The sequence below is a fragment of the Pinus tabuliformis genome, chromosome 9, assembly GCF_031772625.1.
Source record: "Pinus tabuliformis cultivar Carrire ecotype Pingquan chromosome 9, CPIR1, whole genome shotgun sequence".
NCBI classification, from domain to species: Eukaryota; Viridiplantae; Streptophyta; class Pinopsida; order Pinales; family Pinaceae; genus Pinus; species Pinus tabuliformis.
In genome coordinates, this window is record NC_142307.1 from 185,254,504 (window position 1) to 185,280,022 (window position 25,519).

Genomic DNA, 25,519 nt, shown 5'->3' on the forward strand with positions numbered 1-25,519 from the left:
ACTATAATCAACAATGATCCACCATAGTCAACTATGGTTAAACATGGACAACCATGTTTAATTATGAACAATCATGGTTACCCATAGTCAAGTCATATGTTAATCATAATAAACACCTATCAACCACAACTTAACAATAATCAATTATGGTCTCTTAATCCTCTTTATGCACAATGGCTATCAATTAAAATAATCACATTATTAAAAGTAGTTGACTTTTTTTCACCAAATAAAAGTGGTTGGCATAATTTCATGGGAAATGTGAATTTCTTCCCATCATCTGGCTAGAAATTAAATTATTAAAGACGGCACAAATAGATTCAGCAACATCAAAAACCAAGGACACCCAAAATACTGAAATTTAACAACTATAACATGATGTTTTAAAATTTCCACCATATTTTTTCAAAAGCATGCTAGAATTTTTATATTCTCAACAAAATGTGCCCAGTTTAGATTACGCGAGCTTTTTTAAAAATCAAAGATATCTGAAAAGTGAAAACCGTATCGATGAAAATATGTCGACGACTTTTAACTTTCCACGGCACTTTAAAAAGCTTCATGGGATTTGTACTCTCTTGATATAACTAGATGCGCATTTTAAGCTTTTGTCATAATTTTCATATCTAATATGTATCATGTCCACTATATTATGGAAATCTCAGATGCGCATTTTACGCTTTTGTCATAATTTCCACTTATATTCCGTAATATATACGCCATTTTACAGGTTGTGGAAGAGCGATTGTTCCAAAGCGTTTTACGCTTTGTTAGGCGCGCAAATATTTTATTATGCGGGAATAATAAGCTCATCGGATATTTTAGGTTGTTGTGTATTCCGGCATCCCGCATAAAATTACGGCCTTCATTCTTCAATGTCCAAGAGATTTCGTCTTAGGTCAACGCTATGCATTTATGCAATTTACGAGCTAAATATTCGCTGAGATCGGTGGAGACCATATAAGGATATGTGGAATAATTTCAGCTGATGTTTAAAGAAGTAGCAAAGTGGCCATTATTTTTCTGGAATAAAGTCCGTATGCCTTCGGAAAAGGACAAGCACTCGCCGACATCTACGTTTCGCCGGCTAGCATTGTATTTTCAGGCAACTGCTTCATGATTGACGGAGGCCGCAGTCTACTCTGGCGATTGATTTGACTGATGAAATGGTTCGCATAGTCTAAACAGGCGATTCCTATTTCCAATTCCATAGAAAAGTTATTGAGTTTGACATATGCCTTCAATAGCCTCAGTTTTTTTTTCTCTAGTCTAAACAAGTCACCTGAAAACCATAGAAATTTCTGGGTAATTTTGAAAAAATAAAATAGAAAAAAAATTCAGGGATGTAGAAATTTTGATAATTCTGGTTATCGTTAAAATAACCAGAATTTTTATGATTTTGAAAAAATAAGGTAGAAAAAAAATTTAGGCATGTAGAAATTTTTTGTAATTCTTGGTTATGGCTAAAATAGCCAGAATTTTTATGATTTAATTCCATTTCCCAATCAAAATTTATATAAACATTTCTCGAAAAAATTCTAACCTAGAAATTCGGCTCCAACCAAATATTTTGATTTGAATAATTTTTTTAATTAAGGAAAAAGCTTGATAGTATTATAAAGCAATAATCATATAAATACATGAGTGAAGTCTGAGATAGGAGAAATAACTTGGCTGTGCAGCCGGATAGGGAATAGTGCCTGCAAGCCAAAAGTCCCACATCCACCAGAAGAAGAAGTCTTTCTGATTCGAATAACTCTATAGAGTATATTACAATTCTAACTTGTAATTTTCATAATTTATAAAAAATTCTAGTGAATTTGTAAAGAAATCAATCTAAAATATAGAATCTTTTTGCAAAACAAATACCGTATAGGAAAATGCATTGCAGAAATGATTACTGTGGGTTAGCTTTATGTATTTTCAGAGGCTTTTTGATAAGTTTCAGACCTGTTCCCTGCATTGAACCTTACAAATGTGTTAGACTTCCGAAAGAAGAACCTACTACTTAAATGCGACCAGTAAGATTTTCCAAGAAAGCATACGATTGGGTAAACATTTTTTCCCTGTAAAGCAGCTTAGTACAATACCCTTTGGGCCTGTAGTGAGCAGGAGGGACTAATAAAGCAGTCTGCACTGAGCTGGGATTAACAACTTACAGTGCTCTGCAGTGGACAGTAACTAACAACTAATCATGTAAGCGAGCTTAATGTTAGTGTTAGAATATGCTACTGTAAAATTTCCCTTTTTGGATATCTAAATACAGTAGAAAAAGAAATGTATAGTTTATGTTTTATTACCAAGCTGCACTGTTCGTTCAATTAAACAAAAGTATGAATTATAAATGTTATTCCCATGTTACTATTCCAGTTGCACTGCTCCTGGAAGCAAACAAATAAAAATAAAAATATTTACAATTACTTAAAATACTTTTTAATAAAATAATATAAGAATTCACGAAACATATATAAGAATTTATGTAAAATGAAAAGATAGATAAGTACATTAATAAAGAGAAACCATACCTTAAGAACATCAAATATGAACGGGCCATCTCTATAAAAAAACAAAGGGCATCCCACATTCGTCATCATTAACTCGTGCTTAAAGGTCTTTTCATCTTCGTTAACTTATGAAGTGACATCCTTTCGAAACAATGTTTATTGAGATTATTCAAATAACTCAATTATTACATCTAAACATTTAAAAGAAACTAAACATATTGCAATTAGTATTATGCACTTTAGGCTCGTATCGTTCTATCCATTGGACCTGAAGGAGGTTCTTTTTGTCTTAAACAAATAAAAAAAAGTGTATTTTAGTTTAATTGGTTCACTAATATATAAATAAGAAATTTCCAAATTACAAGTCATTCAACTTTAAGATTATTCAAATAATTCAATTATTACATCTAAACATTTAAAAGAAAAATAAACATTATGCACTTTAGACCTATGGGAGGTTTTTTTTGTCTTAAAGATATAAAAAAAGAGGTGTATTTTAGTTTTATTGGTTTACTAGTACATAAGATAGGGAAATTCAAAATTACTAGTCATTTAATTAGTGTATTTTAATTTAATTGGTTCACTAATATATAAATAGGAAATTTCCAAATTACAAGTCATTCAACTTTATAATTAATATAATGTATATTAAGATTATTCAAATAACTCAATTATTACTTAAAAGAAAAATAAACATTATGCACTTTAGGCTTGTATTCTATCCATTGTATCTTTCTATCCATCCAACCTATGGGAGGTTTTTTTTTGTCTTAAAGATATAAAAAAAGAGGTGTATTTTAGTTTTATTGGTTGTACAGGAAAATTCAAAATTACCAATCATTTAATTTTATAATTAATATAGAATATAATTTTTTTATTATCCATTACAATTACAATTACACGATTAATTTAAAAATTACATATAAAATGAAGTCTATCTACAAATCATTTAACCTTATTGTTTTACAATAAATTTTCTCTAAAAAACATTATAAAACTTAAATGACATTAAGAAAATAAAAAAGCAAATATAGAGAAAATATATAAAGCAAGAGTAATGTATAATGAAATTTGTGGATAGTTCAACAAATAGCACTTAAGCAAATAACATTTGTTAGAAAATACACTAATAAAGAAATTCAAATTATTAAATTAAATTTCTTTTTCATCATAATATTGTAAGAACCTTAATCATGTATCAGATCTTAAGTACATTTTTAAATTCAATTTTTTTTGTTTAAAGTATTTTGTTAGATAAAAGTATATATATGTATATATATATATATATATATATATATATATATATATATATATATATATAGTACTTATAAATTAAGATTCAATTTATCATATAAATTAAAATAATGATTCCATAATCATATTAAATTTAATTACGAAGCACTTAATAAGCACATAAAAACTCAATACTTACATTATAACAAAATTCTTAACCATGGATATTCACTCTTACTTTACCATGAATATTATTAACTTGTAAATAGGGTTTTTTACAATACCATGGATTATCAATACCACATTCTCAAAAACCATAACTCATTTCAAAATAAAAATATTTTACAAATATTTTAATCTAATTTAATTTTATAACTTTTTAAAATTAAATTTAAAAGAAACAAGGTAGGGGGAGATGTTGTAGTGGTGTAAATATTTATAAACATTTACATATGGACTCAAATTTCATAAAAATAAAATAAAAATCTTAAAATTGATAATGATAATTATTAATAAAACCAACCTAGATACATCTTAACTTTAGATCTATCAAATGCGATATGCAAAACTTTTTTAAAAATAAAATATATTTGATTCATCTAAATACTTAATAAATTTAAAATTAAAATAAATCTAAATATTTTTTTAAATATCTAAATAGAATAAAATATTACTTATACCAATTAAACACATTTACAATTTATGTGTTATTACCATGCTCACTGTACGTTCAAATAAACAAAATGAGTTATAAGTGTTATTACCAAGTTATTATTCAAGTTGCACTCTTTCCTAAAACAAACAAATAAAAATAATAATATTTACCATTACTTAAAATACTTTATAATAAACCATATAAAAATTATGTAACATTTGATAAAATAATATAAAAATTAATATAACATGAAAAGATATATAAATACATTCATAGGCATCTAAGTTTGTAAGGAAGAGAGACCATACCTCAAGAATATCAAATATGAATGGGTCATCTCTATAAAAACAAAGCATTTCACATTCTTCATCATTGATTCATGTTTAATGGTTAATTTTGTTTTTCTTCGATTTGATGATGGTGATGATGGTGGTTAATGTTCACTGAGACTAAACTTTAGTCTATCAGACCTAAAGAAAACCATTTATTTACTTTGATTTAAGAATTTATGCTTATGCTCAAAAAGCTTGGAGAGAAGCCTCCAGAGCTCACTATAATTTTGACATCCTAAAAGGCTAGGAACATCAGTGTTGCAATAAAGATTATGAAACTGAGATATAATGTGATTGTACGTGGGATGAGGAAGTGATGTTCATATTCTCACAGAGATGGCATATCCTTTCTATCCATGATATTTTAGGAACTGCCCAACAACCAATTTCACTATAAAACTTATGGAAGTTCGTTCTTATCTTAAACAATTTATAACTATTCAAATAACTCAATTATTACATGTAAACATTTAAAAGCGAAATAAACATATTACAATGAGTATTATGCACCTTAGGCTTGTATCCTTCTCTCCCTTGGACCATTGGGAGGTTCTTTTTGTCTTAATGAAATAAAAAAACGTTTATTTTAGTTTTATTTGTTCACGGGTAAATAAAATAAGAAATTTGCAAATTACAAATCATTTAATTTATAATTAATATAAATGCAAAAATTTTATTATCTATACAAACTACACCTAAAATAAAATCCACTTACAACTTATTATTAATAAACAATATCATTTTTTTATTATCAATTTACAATATAATTTTTTTATTATCAATTTACAATTACACATCAAACAAAGTTATCTACAAATCTTTTAACCTTATTTTTTTACAATAATTTTTCTCTTAAAAAACATTATAAAATTTAAATAACATGAAGAAAATATAAAAACAAATATAAAATTTAAATAACATGAAGAAAATAAAAAAAAAAGATGTATAATGAAATTGGTAGAAACCTTAGCAAATAGCACTTAATCTCATAGATAATTAAGATAATGGATAACTGAGAAGAAAACACCAATAAAGAAACTCAAAATATTAAATTAAATTCTATTTTAATAACAATGTTGTAAGAACCCTAATCTAACAACTATATTATGAGGCTTTAACTCAAAAAAATTAAAATTCTTTATTGATAGTCAATTTGTGTATTTTTTTTTTTTACAAAAGCATTTTACATTAAGCAATGGAAATAATGACCAAAACATAAATTACTTGCATGTATTCAACAAAAATCACACTTCAAGTATATTTTTGTTGTGAGTGGTGTTGTAAAATTTCGTATATTTAATTTTGTTTATTATTTGAATATTTTTTTAGATAAAAGAAAATCATAATTTATATATCACATTAAAACATATAGCATATAAATAATATTTATAAATTAAGATTTATTTTATTATACAAATAAAAATAATGATTTCATAATTATATTTAAATTTAATTAATAAACACAAAAAACTCAATACTTACAATTAAGTTACAATATAACAAAATTGTTAATTATGGATATTCCTCCCCACTTTACTGTGAATATTATTAAATTGTAAATAGAGTTTGTGATAATACCATGGCTTATCAATACCACATTCCCAAAAACCACAACTCATTTCAAAATATAAATATTTTAATTTAATTTAATTTTATAACTTTTTAAATTAAATTGAAATGAAACAAGGTAGGGGGGAGATGTTGTATTGGTGTAAATATTTGTAAACATTTACATATGGGTAGAAATTACATAAAACTCAAACTAAAAATAAAAATAAAATAAAAATATTAAAATTGATAATTATAATTATAATTAACAATATAGCCAATCTGAGGAAGTAGATAGAGGAGCTCGGAATGATGGCGAAGAACTGCATCCGCATTGCCAGAGAACGTGTGGAGAAAGCCCTCCAGTACTCCTACAGGGACCGTCGTTACAAGAAACGGGACATGCGCGGCCTCTGGATTCAGAGGATCAATGCAGGCACTCGCTTATATGGGCGGAGACGGCGGACTGCGATGACGGAAACCCTGGTTCGAAGCGGCACGAGGAAGGGGCACACAGGCGCAGATACTGACTGTGCCTCCTCGCCGGATCCCATAGGCACGACCCCGGACAAGGCGATCTTCCAGAGAGCCCCAGCAAAGGACCTTGGGACCCAAGAAAACCCTCGGCAGAGTCTGATTGACTGTACGCAACCTGTCCAGGGCAAGGTTCTGTCAACTGATGGCTACGATGCCCGATCTGGCCATGGGCAAGGCGAGTTCATTACTGTTGGGCTCATCCGGATCAGCCCCAAAGCCGCACACCCCATCGACCTTGGAAAAACCGTCTTGGCCTCCTGCATGCACAGGACTACAGACGTTAAGGAGATCGGCCAGAAGCATAGCCCAGATCGGAGTTTCCAGACCCCTGGGGCAGGTGTGAGGTGGGAGGAAATGCTGATCGAGGACGAAGCCGATGCAAGTAGACCTCAAGGCAACGTATCTGCGGTAAGGGTAACTCCATTCTTTACTTATCTTCCCTTTATACCAGATCTAGTACAAGAGGCATTTGCAGGGCCGACTTATAGAGCTGGATCGGGTATCTGGACCACGGAAGGTGGTCAGACACTCAGATCCGCCATGATGCCCAATAAGCAGAATAGTCTGCACCAAACCCTACTCTAGATGCTAGATAACAAAAAGTCTCCTTCACATCGGGCTCACATTAGACAGATTGGCCAAAATCCTGCAGGTCTGACACCCCGGATGGAAAATCGCCATGGCAAATGTGCTCCCAGAAGCACAAGAAGCCCTGACACTCGGTCTAGGCTCTTCTTAGACTCCTTTCAGATCCAAATTTCTCAGCCCTCAGGCAGAACCATCCTGCATTGGGTCAGTTCTTCAGATCTGGTGCTGGGTCTCAAACTGGAGCTAGAACGGTGGATTGGGATCCCTTCAGGCCTTCAGAGACTCCTCTTTCAAGGCAAGCAACTTGAAGACCTTCTTCCCCTCTCTTCTTACAGCATTTCCAGGAACAACTCTTTGGTGGTAACCCTTCGTCTGAGAGGAGGTGCAGCGGGACAGTCATCCTCTGCTCCTCCTTTCTCATACAAAGATGCAATACACTCTGAGAACCCCAAACCCCCGGAAGTCCATAAATCTAAGCCCTTTTTGGTTGATAAAATAGACGATGTCCCCTCTGTTGAAATCACCCATGATGATCTTGCAACCCAACTTCAATAATTTGCAGAAAGAGCCATTATTTGTAGATTTAACGGACTATGGCCACGATCTCAAGATCTCTATGCATGGATCCATGCTAACTGGACTCATCATTGTAAGATCATTTTCTGTTCAAAAGGCTACTTCATTGTTCTATTTGATAACAGTAAGCATTATAAAAAGGCTTTAGAAGAAGGCCCTTGGTTCATGGGAATTGCAGGGCTCTTCTTGACCCCTTGGTTCCCAGATTTTGATCCAGCAACTGCCGTCATTACCAGGACACCTGTGTGGATCAAGCTTCCAAATTTACCTGCCCACTTATGGCATACTATTGTATACAGAGCCATAGGAAACACCTTGGGCAGTTTCATCAGTGGAGATTTCTGGCGGGAAACCAAAGGTCTCCACACATATGCCAAAATATGTGTGCAGCTGGATTTAAGCAAAGGACTTCCAGACCAAATCATTCTCAAGATCAATGACTTTGTTTGGACCCAGAATCTTGATTACGAAAACACTGCCTTCCGCTGCCGCCACTGTCACCTAACAGGGCACCTACAGAATTCTTGCCCATCAATCAAGGAAAATTTTAAGGACGGAAAAATTTCTTGAAGTTTAAAAAAATTGGCGAATCTCACTAATCCCTAATATGCAAACTATAAAATGTTTATTGATATATTTGTAAGATTATTAAAATATATAATGATTTTATATATAGTCTCTATATAATGTTGGCGATTTTTAAGGTAAAATAATTTTATATTCTGAAATTTGGGCGAATTGCCTTTTATAAAAATCGGAAATTAGCGAATCTTTTTTGTGGAAAATCATGGAAAAATAGCCCACTGGGCGAACATTAGCCCCTAAAATTTTCCATGCCATCAATGCCTGCAAAATCGAAAAAGGGCAACTTTTCAAAGACCAGACCCAAACGTTGGACCCCTTGTCCTCCGCCGCCAGCAGTAAGTTCTGATTCCTCAAGCTCGGAAGATGAGGAGAGCGATGCAGAACCGGACCAGGCGCCTCAGACGATGGATCCGTCCACTGATACTCCTGCGCACACCACTGTCACAGCAGTCGCCCAGAAACGCGTCCATGAGACCTCCTCTTCTGAATCAGAAAAGGAGATCCCCCTGTTGGAGAACTCTAGTCTTCAAGTTGTTTTAGCTCATACTCCCCAGGATGGTTGGATAAAAGTCAATAAAAAGAAAGGGAAAAAACATCGTGTTGAGAATTCTGCCCCTATGGGGTAATTGTCAGATTCTGCTCTCAAGTTAATAGATGTAGCTCCGTGAATGGTTCACCCCTTCTCCGGGACCGAGGTTGATAGTTTCATCATTTCCGGTCGCCCGGTTTCTTGTCGCTCTGGATTGTACTATATTTTACTCAAAAGAAATAGTTTAATTTTACTGAGAAAAAAAAAATAATATAGCCAACCTAGATCCATCTTAACTCCAAATCTATCAAATGTCAAATTTCAAGAGGGATCAAATCCCTTGAGATGCAAAGCTCTTTTAGAGGTAAAGGAGATTCGACTCCTATCGACGGTTAATAGATCCAGAGTTAAGATGGATCTAGTTTGGTTTATAGCAATTAATGAAGTGACTAAAAGATAGGAGATGACCCCTATGTAGGCCACAACTCATTGGGGATATTCAATGGCTAGCCAAAATTTTAGGGAATAATATTCAAAAGTGGGCTAATTTTCCATGCTTTTCCTAAAATAATGTTTTGTTGATTACCTTTTTTTTAAAATTATTCACCCAAGTTTTATAATATAAATTACTTTACCTTAAAAATTGCTAAAATTCTATATACAAATTGTATAAAATTATTAGCAATTTGAATACTTTTACAAAACTATCGGTAAACCATTTACAAATTTGATATTATGGGCAAGTAAGATTTGTCAAGATTTCTAAACATTAAGATAAATTTCCATCTTTTAAATTTTCCTTGTCAATAATTCACTCACTTAGACTCAACTCAACAAAGAATTATGCAATAAAATCATTGTAATAAATGCATGGTCTCCAACTCTCTATAAGCTATTGTATGGGTAACAGGCTTCCAACATATGCAACGGTTCCTGTACGACTACAACTGAGTAACACTCCCTACCACCCCTTTTACTAGTGTAAGTTGTAGAAGGTGTTACTAACAACTTAAATCTAATTTTTAAAGTCTAATGTAAAAAGAAGGTCATTAAAAAATTCTCTCTAAAAATGTTGCTAAAATTAAAAACTAGGGTTTCCATCATGTCAATCTTGGTGAAAGGTTTCCAACTATATATATATTTTTTATAGAGCTGTATCGCGGATCAAAAGTTACACTCTAGAGAAAATTTGGCCTATTAATTGGGTGACATCAACATTATTATGCCATTTTTGGATTAGGTGCACATGGCAGCGGGTCACATTGTTCGTTGGTTTCAAACCTTTGGAGGGAATCCCATATACACGATGGCATATGTTGTAACCACAAAACATAGCCATCGGGTCGGGGAGTCCTGACGATGCAACACACTCCTCATTGGAACCCCACAACCCTCCAAGGTGAGACTCTAGTGGAGTCTACTTGTCATGTCGGCATTGACAACAATGATACAACCTGGCATGTGGATGTTAAGCCATGATGCCCGAGGGCTAAAAACAAGGTGAGACTTACCGCATCGGTCCATGAGGGGTCGGAGGTCTTAAATGCAACCAAACGGTTAAATTACATATCAAATAGAGTTTACATACAAATCATGTAACCTTATTTTTTACCATCCTTTTTCTCTTAAAAAAACATTATAAAATTTAAATAATACGAAGAAAATATAAAAGAAAATATATAGAAAGAATAGGGTAGAATGAAATTTGTGGGAACTTTAGCAAATAGCACTTAAGGTGTGATGACCCCGAGAAATGTAAATATTGGAATTTTACTGTAGTAAAAGATAGAATTGAAAGACTATTTTTTTTTTAAATTCTAATTATATTATTTTATTGTGGGTTAAATATATATTGAAAAGAAATATATACTTCTTGAAATGCTGGCAACCTCTGAAAGGAAGATTGGAAGAGGAAATCAGTTATGAAAACTGGATGAAACTACCCTCCCTAACTGGAGAGACTTCCAAGGGAAAAGGAGGGGTAGAGACAAAAAATTATGTGCTGTAGAGACAGACAGAAAGAGAAAACAAGAAAAACTGGTTAAGTCTGGTTAGGACCAGATAACCAGGCACAAGTTGCATGTATCTTGTTGAGGGCTGTAGGCCTGCAAGATAGCTCGGGGGGAGATTCCAGTCTTGGCGATGGGTCTCGTGGTTGGGTGGACAAGAGCAAAACATGGATGACAGGTGAACTTCTGAAGCATATATATACAAATCTGGCGAACCAGGTATGTAACAGTTTTTGAAGAAAATTAGTTCAACAGTGATTGTAGATAATACTGTTAGCTAAAATCACAGTAGTTGGCAGTGAAGACCCATTACATTATAAAAATCCCACATCAATATTATGTTGTTGTAATATATCTGATTCAGGCAAATATTATTGATTTATCGCTAAATAACTGTTAAAGGGAAAACCTGATAGGCTTCAACAAAAAAAAAATATATAACAATGAGTCGGAGATCAGAAGTACTATGTAGATTATCCGAACAGTTAGTGCATTCATAGAATGAATAAGTTATCTTTAAATTACTTGAGTTTATCCATAATTAAAAAGAAGGAATGTAAAAGGCCTCGAGCTATTTTAGACTGCCAGACAGGGGTATCAGAACTGTAATACGAAAACCCACTGGACAAATCATCTAAACGTACAGTGTGAACATAGTTTAGAGTTTAGAAACTATATGAGTCTGTGGTAGCGGGAAAGATTGCTCAAACTTTGAAACAATTACATGTAACCAAAAGATACCGAAAGGGGTAAATATCAGGGGACAAGAAACAGTTTGCTTAAGCTGTGAAACCATTACATGAAACCAAAAGATACCGTAGAGGTAAATATTACGAGAATGATTCACTTAAGAAAATATTCAAGAGGAATACAAACCAAATCTAGATTCCGTAGTATTCCATTCAAAGGACAACAAAATTCAACCACATAAACTACTCTAACCGTGGTCGTGGACACGACAGCAGAAGTATCTACATGTATGCACATATATTCAAACCAAGTAAACACATATACTCAGTAACGACCTTAACATTCCCATTATAAATTAAGCTTGTTAACAGTAAATACCCATATGCTGGTAAGAACAGAGTTTCGTATTAGTTAAAAGGAGCATTTAAACAAGAACGAGCAGCAAGGAAATAATAACTATCCTACCCTTCTTGAGGACAATAGCAAACTGCTATAGCTTGAAAACCAGAGGTTACATACCATCCACAGGACAAAATTAAACAGCTAACCGATTCAGAATGGCAAGCCAATAATATCGGCCGAGCATACTGAAACACAAGCGGCATGCTATTAAAACTATCCGAGGAAAAACCAGAATTGAACCGACAATTACAGAGCAAGATTTTATTAAAATAATGAAATTGGAAGTGAAAATGAAATATATTCATTAAAATATGAATAAAACACCCTTTGAACAGAGGGGTCCATATTCAGCGGCCAGTTCCACAGTGGCCTTATCATTTATACATAAACAGTTGCATCTGGTTGACTAATCATAGAAAAACAAGTTTGCCTTCAAATAACTCAATTGCTGTAAAAGGTTAAGGCATATCCCGCGCAAGGGAACCGACTGTTCCTCACAACCCAACAGGGTAAGCCGGGAACACGAAACCTGGGAATACGAGAACACATGCAAAATCATGAGGATCCTATTCTGGGAATCCTCGCTTGGATTATAGAAAGCAGGAAGCCAGTAAACATAAGAAAAAGAGAAGAAAACAAGCATGTATGAATCACAGCCGACTCAGGCACATCAAAGGAAAAACCCCAGTCATCGCATCAGGACCTTACGACCGATTTGCATACCTGGCACACAACGGAGAAGGTCGAAACACTGAAGGCCCGTCAATTCGCAAGCAGAGAGGATGCATCGCTATAATCCTTACCTTCATACAACAAATAACAAGAGACAAACTGTTAACAGATGCATGCAAAACTAGTAGTGGAACTCGTGAGATATGCGTGCAGAACTAGTAGCGATACCCGTAAGAAGGAAATAACATATAGCGAAACTGTATCTAATTTCTAAAAAAAAATGATACATTACCTGCATGGTAACTCTGGGAATTAAGCATAAATTCTCTGAGCTGTTGATGAAGCCCTGGAGGAGGTGAGAAATGGAAACGATTCCAAAGAGCAAAGAGACAAGCAGAATCCGAAATCCATTCCCGAACCAAATGAGCCGCGAGAGAAACTCCAAAGGTTTATGAAGAGATCTCAAACCCTTAGACGGATCTCCGCCCTCAGATCTGAGGCATTAGATCTCCACCGTAGGAAAGGAGTGGGAACCCAAGGCGTGAAGGCCGAGGGTACGAAGAACGGCGAGTCACATGGCCAAGTAGGTGAGCCAGGACACCTGTGCTGGGACATTAAAACAGCTGCCCTGAAATCTTAAATGCCACCAACAACTCATCGCCGGAAAAGTTATCGGTTGTAACAATGCATACATTCCGTTTGCTGAATAAATGCACATGTAAACCATGCAGATGAGCCGAACCGTGAACCAATTAACTATATAGTTTGTCAGGAAATAAAATATGTCCAAATTGTATCAATTCCGAACGGCTATACGTAATGATAATCTATGTGCGACAGTAGTTACGTTAAAGGGGTTTATGTAAGGGTATCATAAGTTTACCATAAAAAAAAATTTACTTTTATGTATTGTGGAAGGGTCGTGACAAATTGGTATCAGAGCCAAGTTGCAATACTGTGACCTCTGGAACAGCATGTTAAAAATGTACAGATAACCATCTCATATGTCTGTAAGATGGAGAACTAAATAAACTAACTCCTTTTCTTGTTCCATTTTTAGGGGTGAGACACAGGAAAAAGAAAAAGAAAAAAAACGCAAATAGACAATAGACAGAAAAACAGTGATTATGCAGAGAGCTGGCAGCGCTTCGCATAGATCGATGGCAAGTCAGGACAACCCAGAGATGTGGGTACAGCTGGGCGAGGAGACACGTAGCACAAACCTTGCAATACTAGAGACGGTTCAGGAACTGAAGAATGAGATGGCACGATTACGTGAGGATAATGCACGACTGACGGTGGAACAGGAAAGAATTCTGAAAAGTTTGTCAGATAGGCAGAACCCACCACTAGCTAATCCCAGTGCGGAACAGCAGAGAATGACAGAAGAACGAAACTACCAATCTGAACCTGAAAAATCAGAAGAAAGGGAGGACCATTCTGATAATGTATTCGAGCAGCAGACTTCAAAACGTCAGAGAGTGGAGCTACAGGGAGAATTTCGAAAAATTAAACACCCACATTTTGATGGGGAACAGGAAGAAGCGGCTGAAGCATGGTTAATTAACCTGAACAAATATTTCCAGTTGTATGAATATGACCACAACTCGAAGGCACGATTGGCCATCTTCCAGTTACAAGGTAAAGCAACCCTGTGGTGGGAGGAGGTCAAGATCGTCAAGGGGGTAAGCGAACAGACCATAACATGGGAAAAGTTTCAGAAATACTTCAAAGAGAGATATCTAACTGAGCGCTTCTATGATAAAAAAAGCAAGGGAATTCCACGATTTATGGTTGGGACAACAGACTATGGATGAGTTTATCAACCGTTTTACCTCCCTGCTTCGCTATGTACCCTATATTAAGGAAGAGAAAGCCAAGGTGCAAAGATTTGTTAGTAGTTTACCTCTATATATAAGAGAAAAGATTGAGTTTGACAATCCTAAGACGATGGATGAAGCTATCCGCAAGGCTAGAATCTGTTACCAGCAGAATAAACAGAAAGGAGATGCTCTAAATAAAATATGGAATGAAGAAAAAGGTAACAAAACAATTGGGAATAGTAAAGGAAGTCGCAGCAGTGGAAGTAGGGGAGCTGGCAAAGGGCATAACAGCAGAGTTATATCAAGAGGGTCACTCAGGACTAGGCCAATCAGTGAGTCTAGAGTGAGTGAACAGCCTGTTAGGAAGGAGGGCGAAGGAATAGCCAGACCTCCAGTTTAATGCTGGGGCTGTGGAGGACCACACTACGTCAAAAACTGTCCGCAGCGAAAGGGTGCTGATCAGATATCTCAGATTCATGAAGCATCGACTGTTGGTGAAGTGGGACGTAGCGTACCAAGGATTAACGCAGCCTTGGATGACCGTCAGGCGGAATACCAGCCGACTATGGTGGAATTTGAAGGTAAAATTTCGAATCTTCCTATAGCTGTACTAATTGACCCAGGAGCTACTTTAAGTTATATTAGTCCAAAGATAGTCGAACAGTGTAAGTTACAATCTGAAAAATTCAAGAATCCATGGCTGGTACAGCTAGCGATGGGGGCCAAGAGACAGGTCTTGGCAAAAATTAATGATTTCTCTTTAACCGTAGCAGGACAGCCAATAGTAGCAAATCTGAATATACTTCCTTTGGGCTCATATGACGTCCTGATTGGGATGGATTGGCTAGAAAAGCATTGGTCACTAGTAAACTGCAAAACAAAAACCATTTATTACAAAGATGACCTTGGAGAAAAACAAGAAATGCAGGGGATTAAGCGCCCCGTGCAGCTCCGGCCAATCACTGCATCCCAACTAGCTAAATGTATCAAGAAAAGATGTCAAATTTATGCCATTCAGGTAGGCTATGCAAATTCAAAAGATAAAGCAGCCACACTGGAAAACATTCCTGTGATACAAGAATTTGCGGATGTTTTTCCAGAGGAGATACCCGGGCTGCCACCTAAAAGAGATATAGACTTTACCATTGAATTGACACCGGGGGCAGCACCAGTGTCAAGGGCACCTTATCGAATGAGTGTACCTGAACTGACAGAATTAAAAATGCAACTGCAAGAGCTACTAGACAAGAATTATATTCGCCCCAGTGTATCACCATGGGGAGCCCCAGTGTTATTTGTCAAGAAAAAAGATGGAATGCTTCGAATGTGTATAGATTATCGTCAACTGAACAAGCTCACGGTCAAAAATAAATATCCTTTACCTCGGATTGATGAACTTTTCGATCAAGTGAAGGGTGCAACAATATTCTCTAAGATCGATTTGCAATCAGGTTACCATCAGATTAGGAGTAAAGAGGAAGATATTGCTAAAACAGCTTGCAGGACACGGTATGGACACTACGAGTTTGTAGTGCTACCTTTTGGGCTGACCAATGAACCTGCCACTTTTATGTGTTTAAAGAACAGTGTGTTTCATGGGTTTTTGGATAAATTTGTGTTAATATTTATTGATGATATTCTAATTTACTCCCGTTCTAAGGAGGAGTACGAGGAACATCTCAGATTGGTGTTACAAACTCTTCGAGAACACCAGTTGTATGCTAAGTTCAGCAAGAGTGAAATCTTTAAGGAGGAAATACAGTACTTAGGCCATATAATTACCAAGGAAGGGATTGCAGTAGACCTGGAAAAGATAAGGACTATAATGGAATGTCCTGTACCAAAGGATGTGGCAAACATCAGGTCCTTTATGGGGCTAGCTGGTTATTATAGAAGATTCGTAGAAGGTTTTTCAAGGGTAGCATACCCTATCACCTCATTGCAGAAAAAAGGAAGAGTATTCAAATGGACCTTAGAGTGTCAGCAGAGTTTTGAGCAACTTAAACATTTACTCACCACCGCACCCATCTTGAGTATAGCTGATCCTAACAAGGACTACGTGGTATGTACTGATGCAAGTAAAGAAGGTGTGGGCGGTGTATTGATGCAAGAAGGAAGAGTGATCGCGTACGAATCAAGAAAGCTAAAGGAGCATGAGCAGAAATATTCTGCATACGATTTAGAATTGGCAGCCGTTATTCACGCACTAAAGATGTGGCGGCATTATCTCATGGGGAGAAAATTTTTGTTGCTAACGGATCACCACAGTTTGACAAATTATTTCAGCCAACCTACCTTAAATACGAGGCAAGCCCGCTGGGCGGATTTTCTAAGTGGTTTTGACTTCGAAATCAAGCACTTAAAAGGGAAGGAGAACCGTGTGGCCGACGCATTAAGTCGGAAGGCGCAATGTTTGTATGAAATTTTGTCCAGTAAATGGAGGAATCCTTTGATTGAAATGATAAAAATAGCAGTGGATCAAGACGCTGAATATCAGCAAATAAAACAACAGGTACAACAATCTTCCAGCAGGAAAAATCAACAAGGATATGAATTGGATGATGCTGGAATGCTGTACTATAATAAGAGGTTGTATGTACCTAATAAGGATAGTCTTAGAAATCTGGTGTTGGATGAGTTTCACATCAGCCACTATGCAAGACATCCAGGGTACCAAAAAATGATTACCGCCCTTCGAAAAGAGTACCATTGGCCGGGAAAGAAAAAGAATGTAGCTGAGTACCTAGCAAGGTGTTTGGAGTGTCAACAGATTAAAGCGGAGCATTTACACCCAGCAGGGCTATTACAACCTTTACCCATTCCAGAATGGAAATGGGAAATTATTTTTATGGACTTTATAACAAGACTACCACGGACAAAAAAGAACAACGATTCTATTATGGTAGTGGTAGACAAGCTGAGTAAGGCAGCACACTTTATACCTGTGCAGTCCACTTATAGGGCTGTGCAAATTGCTCACATTTTTATGCAGAATGTGTTCAAGCTGCATGGACTTCTGAAGACAATAATATCTGATCGTGATGTAAAGTTCACATCAACTTTTTGGAAGGCATTGTTTACCGAACTGGGAACACAGCTGAACTTCAGCACAGCCTATCATCCCCAGACCAACGGTCAAACAGAACGAGTCAACCAAGTAGTGGAGGACATGCTAAGGGCATGCGTAATGCATAAACTAGCTCAATGGGAGGAATATTTACATTTGATTGAATTCGCCTATAACAATGGATATCATACATCAACCCAAATGAGTCCCTTTGAGGTCTTGTATGGGCGGAAATGCCGCACACCCTCAAGCTGGGGTGGACCTGAGGATAAATTAAGATTGGGGCCAGAAATGCTCAAAGAAATGGAGGACATGGTTAAAAGGGTACGGACTAATTTAAAGGCTGCTCAGGACAGACAAAAGAGCTTTGCAGATCGAAAAGAAGGTTCAAAGAATACCAGGTCGGTGACCATGTTTATGTGAGGATCCAAGCCAGGAAGAGTACCCTGCAATGGAGCGGTTGTGCCAAACTTGCACCTTGTTATTTTGGACCTTTTTAGGTCTTGGCAAGAGTGGGGCCGGTGGCTTACCAACTCGCCCTGCCAAGCCATATTAGAATCCACAACGTCTTCCATGTTTCTATACTAAAAAATATGTTTACGACCCTAGACATGTGATCAAATGGCAGGATGTACGGGTAAGAACTAATATGGTTGATCTAATTAAACTTTTATTCCAGAAAGGGAGTAACTGGAATTGTTGTTGATTGCAGGTCGAACCGGAAGGCGAGGTTCTGGTCGAGCCACTGAACATCCTCGATCGGAGAAAAGTGCAGCTGCAGAAGCGAGCTATTACCCAAGTTAAAGTGCAATGGCAGCACTATGGGCTTGATGAGGCCACTTGGGAAGATGAGGAGCTCATTAAAAAAGCTTACCCGAAATTTTTTTTGGGGATCAGACATCGGGACGATGTCTAATCTCAGGAGGGGGAGATGTGATGACCTCGAGAAATGTAAATATTGGAATTTTACTGTAGTAAAAGATAGAATTGAAAGACTATTTTTTTTTTTTAATTCTAATTATATTATTTTATTGTGGGTTAAATATATATTGAAAAGAAATATATATTTCATGAAATGCTGGCAACCTTTGAAAGGAAGATTGGAAGAGGAAATCAGTTATGAAAATTGGATGAAACTACCCTCCCTAACTGGAGAGACTTCCAAGGGAAAAGGAGGGGTAGAGGCAAAAAATTTTGTGCTGTAGAGACAGACAGAAAAGAGAAAAACAAGAATAAACTGGTTAAGTCTGGTTAGGACCAGATAACTAGGCACAAGTTGCATGTATCTTGTTGAGGGCTGTAGGCCTGCAAGATAGCTTGGGGGAGATTCCAGTCTTGGCGATGGGTCTCGTGGTTGGGTGGACAAGAGAAAAACATGGATGACAGGTGAACTCCTGAAGCATATATAAACAAATCTGGCGAACCAAGTATGTAATAGTTTTTGAAGAAAATTAGTTCAACAGTGATTGTAGATAATACTGTTAGCTAAAATCACAGTAGTTGGCAGTGAAGACCCATTACATTATAAAAAAACCCACATCAATATTATGTTGCTGTAATATATCTGATTCAGGCAAATATTATTGATTTATCGCTAAATAACTGTTAAAGGGAAAACCTGATATGCTTCAACAAAAAAAAAATATAGAACAATGAGTCGGAGATCAGAAGTACTGTGTAGATTATCCGAACAGTTAGTGCATTCATAGAATGAATAAGTTATCTTTAAATTACTTGAGTTTATCCATTATTAAAAAGAAGGAATGTAAAAGGCCTCGAGCTATTTTAGACTGCTAGACAGGGGTATCAGAACTATAATACGAAAACCCGCTGGACAAATCATCTAAATGTACAGTGTGAACATAGTTTAGAGTTTAGAAACTATATGAGTTTGTGGTAGCGGGAAATATTGCTCAAACTGTGAAATAATTACATGTAACCAAAAGATACTGAAAGGGGTAAATATTACGGGACAAGAAACAGTTTGCTTAAACTGTGAAACCATTACATGAAACCAAAAGATACCGCAGAGGTAAATATTACGAGAATGAATAACTTAAGTAAAGATTCAAGAGGAATACAAACCAAATCTAGATTTCGTAGTATTCCATTCAAAGGACAACAAAATGCAACCGCATAAACTACTCTAATCGTGGCCGTGGACACGACAGCGGAAGTATCTACATGTATGCACATATATTCAAACCAAGTAAACACATATACTCAGTAACGACCTTAACATTCCCATTATAAATTAAGCTTGTTAACAGTAAATACCCATATGATGGTAAGAACAGAGTTTCGTATTAGTTAAAAGGAGCATTTAAACAAGAACGAGCAGCAAGGAAATAATAACTATCCTACCCTTCTTGAGGACAATAGCAAACTGCTATAGCTTGAAAACCGGAGGTTACATACCTTCCACAGGACAAAATTAAACAGCTAACCGATTCAGAATGGCAAGCCAATAATATCGGCCGAGCATACTGAAACACAAGCGACATGCTATTAAAACTATCCGAGGAAAAACCAGAATTGAACCGACAATTACAGAGCAAGCTTTTATTAAAACATTGAAATTGGAAGTGAAAATGAAATATATTCATTAAAATATGAATAAAACACCCTTTGAACAGAGGGGTCCATATTCAGCGGCCAGTTCAACAGTGGCCTTATCATTTATACATAAACAGTTGCATCTGGTTGGCTAACTATAGAAAAACAAGTTCGCCTTCAAATAACTCAATTGTTGTAAAAGGTTAAGGCTTATCCCGCGCAAGGGAACCAACTGTTCCTCACAACCCAACAGGGTAAGCCGGGAACACGAAACCTGGGAATACGAGAACACATGCAAAATCATGAGGATCCTATTCTGGGAATCCTCGCTTGGATTATAGAAAGCAAGAAGCCAGTAAACATAAGAAAAAGAGAAGAAAACAAGCATGTATGAATCACAGCCGACTCAGGCACATCAAAGGAAAAACCCCAGTCATCGCATCAGGACCTTACGACCGATTTGCATACCTGGCACGCGGCGGAGAAGGTCGAAATGCTGAAGGCCCGTCAATCCACAAGCAGAGAGGTTGCATCGCTATAATCCTTACCTTCATACAACAAATAACAAGAGACAAACTGTTAACAGATGCATGCAAAACTAGTAGTGGAACTCGTGAGAAACGCATGCAGAACTAGTAGCGATACCCGTAAGAAGGAAATAACATATAGGGAAACTGTATCTAATTTCTAAAAAAAAAATGATACATTACCTGCATGGTAACTCCAGGAATTAAGCATAAATTCTCTGAGCTGTTGATGAAGCCCTGGAGGAGGCGAGAAATGGCAACGAGTCCAAAGAGCAAAGAGACAAGTAGAATCCGAAAGCCATTCCCGAACCAAATGAGCCGCGAGAGAAACTCCAAAGGTTTATGAAGAGCTCTCAAACCCTTAGATGGATCTCTGCCCTCAGATCTGAGGCATTGGATCTCCACCGTAGGAAAGGAGCGGGAACCCAAGGTGTGAAGGCCGAGGGTATGAAGAACGACGAGTCACATGGCCAAGCAAGAGACAGGACACCTGTGCTGGGACATTAAAACAGCTGCCCTGAAATCTTAAATGCCACCAACAACTCATCGCCGGAAAAGTTACCGGTTATAAAATTGCATACATTTCGTTTGCCGAATAAATACACATGTAAACCATGCAAACGAGCCGAACCGTGAACCAATTAACTATATAGTTTGTCAGGAAATAAAATATGTCCAAATTGTATCAATTCCGAACGGCTATACGTAATGATAATATGTGTGCGATAGTAGTTATGATAAAGGGGTTTATGTAAGGGTATCATAATTTACCATAAAAAAAAATTTACTTTTATGTATTGTGGAAGGGTCGTGACATAAGGTAATGGACGCAACTTAGAAAAAACACTAATAAAGAAACCCAAATTGTTAAATTTAATTTCTTCACCACAATATTGTGAAAACCCTGATCTATATGATGAGGTTTTCGCTCAAAAAATTTCTTTATTGATAGTCAACATGAAAGTTTAACATGTATAATTATTTTCATAATTATTAAGAAAATAATTCTACTTTCATCCATAGGAATAATGCCTAAAATATAGATTATGTGCATGTATCTAACCATTATATTATGGAGAAATTACATTTCAAGTACATTTTTGTGGTAAAGAACGTTGTACAATTTAGTATAAGAGACGTTGTACAACCTAGTATAGGGAAAATGTGTAGGTATTATATGTTAGATGTAAACAATTTTTAAATTCAATTTTTTTTATTGTTTAGAATATTTTTTTTGATAAAAGGAAAATCTAATCTATATATCACATTAAAATATATAACATATAAATAGTAGTTAGAAATCAAGATTTAATTTATCATATAAATTAAAATAATGATTCCATAATCATATTTAAATTTAATTACTAAGCACTTAATAAGCACATAAAAACTGAATACTTACAATTAAGTCACACTATAACAAAATTCTTAACCATGGATGTTCACCCCCACTTTATCATAGATATTGTTAATTTGTAAATAGTGTTTTTTTACAATACCATGCATTTATCAATACCACATTCCCAAAAACCATAACTCATTTCAAAATAAAAATATTTTATAAATATTTTAATTTAATTTAATTTATAACTTTTTAAAGTTAAATTTAAAAGAAACAAGGTAGGGGAGATGTTACACTAGTGTAAATATTTATAAACATTTACATATGGGCTCAAATTACATAAATTTAAAAGTAAAAATAAAATTGATAATTTTAATTAATAATAAAACCAATTTAGATATTTCTTAACTCCAAGTCTATCAAATGTAAAAAAAAAATCAAATTCCTTAATATACCATTCTTAAAAAAAAATTAATAAAACTAAAATTAAAATAGATTGAGATAAAAAAAAATTATAAATCTAAATACAGTGAAAATATTACTTAAACCAATTAAACTCATTTATATAATAAAAATAAAAATATTTAAATTGCTTAAAATACTTTTTAATGAAATAATATAAAAATTCATATAACATTTAATAAAATAATATGAAAATTCATGTAACATGAAAAGAGAGATAAGTACATTCATAGTCATCCAAACTTTGTAATGAAGAGAAACCATAACTTAAGAACATCAAATATGAATGGGTATCCCTATAAAAAAAAATGACAAAGGGCATCCCACATTCCTCATCACTAACTCGTGCTTAATGGTCAATTTTGATTTTCTTTCACTTATTAAGTGACATCCTTTCAAAACGATGTATATTGTGACTATTCAAATAACTCAATTATTACATATAAACATTTAATAGAGAAACAAACATATTGCAATGAGTATTATGCACTTTAGGCTTGTATCCTTCTATCCATTGGATCTCCGGGAGGTTCGTTTTGTCTTAAAGAAATAAAAGAACGTTTATTTTATTTTTATTGGTTCAATAGTACATAAGATAGAAAATTTGCAAATTACAAATCATTTAACTTTATAATTAATATAAAATACAAAATCTTTATTATCAATACGAATTTCATATCAAATGAAATCCATTTACAAATTATTATTAATAAACAATACATAGCCTACCTACACATCATTTAACCTTATTTTTTTACCATCATTTTTCTCAGAAGAGAAAAAAACATTATAAAATTTAAATAACATGAAAAATATAATAAGAGCAAATATAGAGAAAATATATAAAGCACATTATAAAATTTAAATAACATGAAAAATATATAAGAGCAAATATAAAGAAAATATATAAAGCAAGAATGATGTATAATGATGTTTGTAGACACTTTATCAAACAACACTTAAGCTAATGGATAACTGAGAGGAAAACACCAATAATGAAACCTAAATTGTTAAATTAAATAAAATTTTCACAACAATATTTAAGAACCTTAATCTAACAAGATGTTTAAAAAAAAAATATCGATAAACATCAAACTTTAACATGTATAATTAATTTTTTAACAATTATTAAAAAATTCAAACATTGGAAATAATGATCAAAACATAAATTACTTATTTATTGTAAAATCTATTATAGGGGAGATGTTAAACCGACCAAAACATAAATTACTTATTTATTGTAAAATCTATTATAGGGAGATGTTAAACCTATTATAGGGGAGATGTATAGATATTAGATGTAAACAATTTTTAAGTTTATTTTTTTATTGTTTAGAATATTTTTAAAAAAAAAAAAAATGATAATCTATATATCACATTAAAATATATAACATATAAATAATAGTAATAAATTAAGATTAATTTAATTATATAAATTAAAATAATGATTCCATAATTATGTTTAAATTTAAATAATAAGCACATAAAACTCAATACATACAATCAGATTACAATATAACAAAATTCTTAATCATGGATATTCACTCCTACTTTACCATTGATATTATATCAATTAACTTGTAAATAAAGTTTGTTATAATACCATACCTTATCAATACCAAATTCGTAAAAAACGTAACTCATTTCGAAATAAAAATATTTTATAAATATTTAAATTTAATTAATTTTTATAACTTTTTAAATTTATTTTATAAATATTTCAATTTATTTTATTTTTATAACTTTTTAAAATTAAATTGAAAAGAAACAAGGAAGGGGAAGATGTTATAGTGGTGTAAATATTTGTAAATATTTGCATGTGTTGGAATTACATACAACTAAAACGAAAATAAAAATCTTAAAATCGATAATTATAATTATAATTAATAATAATACCAACCTAGATCCATTTTAACTCCAGATATATCAAATGCCAAGAGGGATCAAATCTCTTGGGATGCAAAACTCTTTTAGAGGGAAAGAGATTTGATTCCTCTCTGCACTTGATAGATCTAGAGTTAAGATGGATTTAGGGTGCATTATCCTAATCAATGAAGTGACTAAGAGATAGGAGATGACCCCTATGTAGGGCCACAACTCAATGGGGATATTCAATGGCTAGGGAAAATTTTAGGGAATAATATTCACAAGTGGGCTAAATTTCCATGCTTTTCCTAAAATAATGTTTTGCTAATTACCATTTTTTCCAAAAATTATTGGCAAGTTTTATAATATAAATTACTTTAATTTAAAAATTACTAAAATTCTATATAGAAATGCCATGAAATTATTAACAATTTAAATACTTTTACAAAATTATGAATAAATTTTCTACAAATTTCATATTATAAACAAGTAAAATTTTTCAAAATTTCGAAACTTTAAAATAAAGTTCCATCTTTTAAATTTTCCTCATCAATAAATCATTCACTTAAACTCAACCCAACCCAACGAGGAAATATGCACTAAGATCAATGTAATAAATGCATGGTCTCCAACTATCTATAGGCTATTGTATGGGTGAGAGGCTTCCAACATATGCAACATCTCGTCGTAAGACTCCAATTGTAACACTCTCTACGACTCCATTTTACTAGTGTAAGTTGTGGAAGGCATCACTGACCTCTTAAATCTAATTTCCAAAGTCTAACGTAAAACTGAGGTCATGAAAAACTTCTCATTTAAAAAAGTTTCTAAAATTAGAAAATTAGAAATTGGGTTGCCATCATGTCAATCTTGATGAAAGATTTTTGACAATACAATTTTTTGATTGAGCCGTGTCCTAGATCAAAAGTTACACTCTAAAGAAAATTTGGCCTATTAATGTTGGCGACATCAACATTATTATGCCACATGGCACCTATGCGATTTTTCGATATTTG